Source organism: Zerene cesonia, chromosome 25, assembly GCF_012273895.1.
Source record: "Zerene cesonia ecotype Mississippi chromosome 25, Zerene_cesonia_1.1, whole genome shotgun sequence".
Classification (NCBI taxonomy): domain Eukaryota; kingdom Metazoa; phylum Arthropoda; class Insecta; order Lepidoptera; family Pieridae; genus Zerene; species Zerene cesonia.
In genome coordinates, this window is record NC_052126.1 from 6457487 (window position 1) to 6457840 (window position 354).

General features: G+C 46.0%; 1 protein-coding gene across 2 annotated transcripts in view; it reads right to left on the minus strand.

The window, feature by feature from the left end:
• LOC119836721 (NADPH oxidase 5) overlaps positions 1–354 on the minus strand; it is a 48106-nt gene that overhangs the window by 13645 nt on the left and 34107 nt on the right. The window lies entirely within an intron of this gene.

The following is a 354-nucleotide window of genomic DNA, read 5'->3' on the forward strand; positions in this document are numbered from 1 at the left end:
TTTCACAAACGTTTGGGAATTGTTTACACGCTTGCGAGTGGCTAGTTTGTACATTGCTTCCTTTGGTCTGTCAGTCTGTGTCATTTTTGGACACAGACCAAAGGAAGGGGTGGGCTACAAGTTCTTGCAAACCAAACACCCCATTCACATTGTGTTTGTGGTCGCTTGCCAAGCGTTTAAACGTCCCATAATGATAATTTACACGGTGGTGCGGTTGTAGTTAAATATTATCGTAACTTTGGGGTGTCCTTAATTTTAATATTCCGTTAATAGTCCATGTTAAGGCGAGGTGAGTTCAGCGATTAGCCTCTATTGAGGGGGTGAGGTGCGGGGTCTGAGGGAGGCACGCCCGCG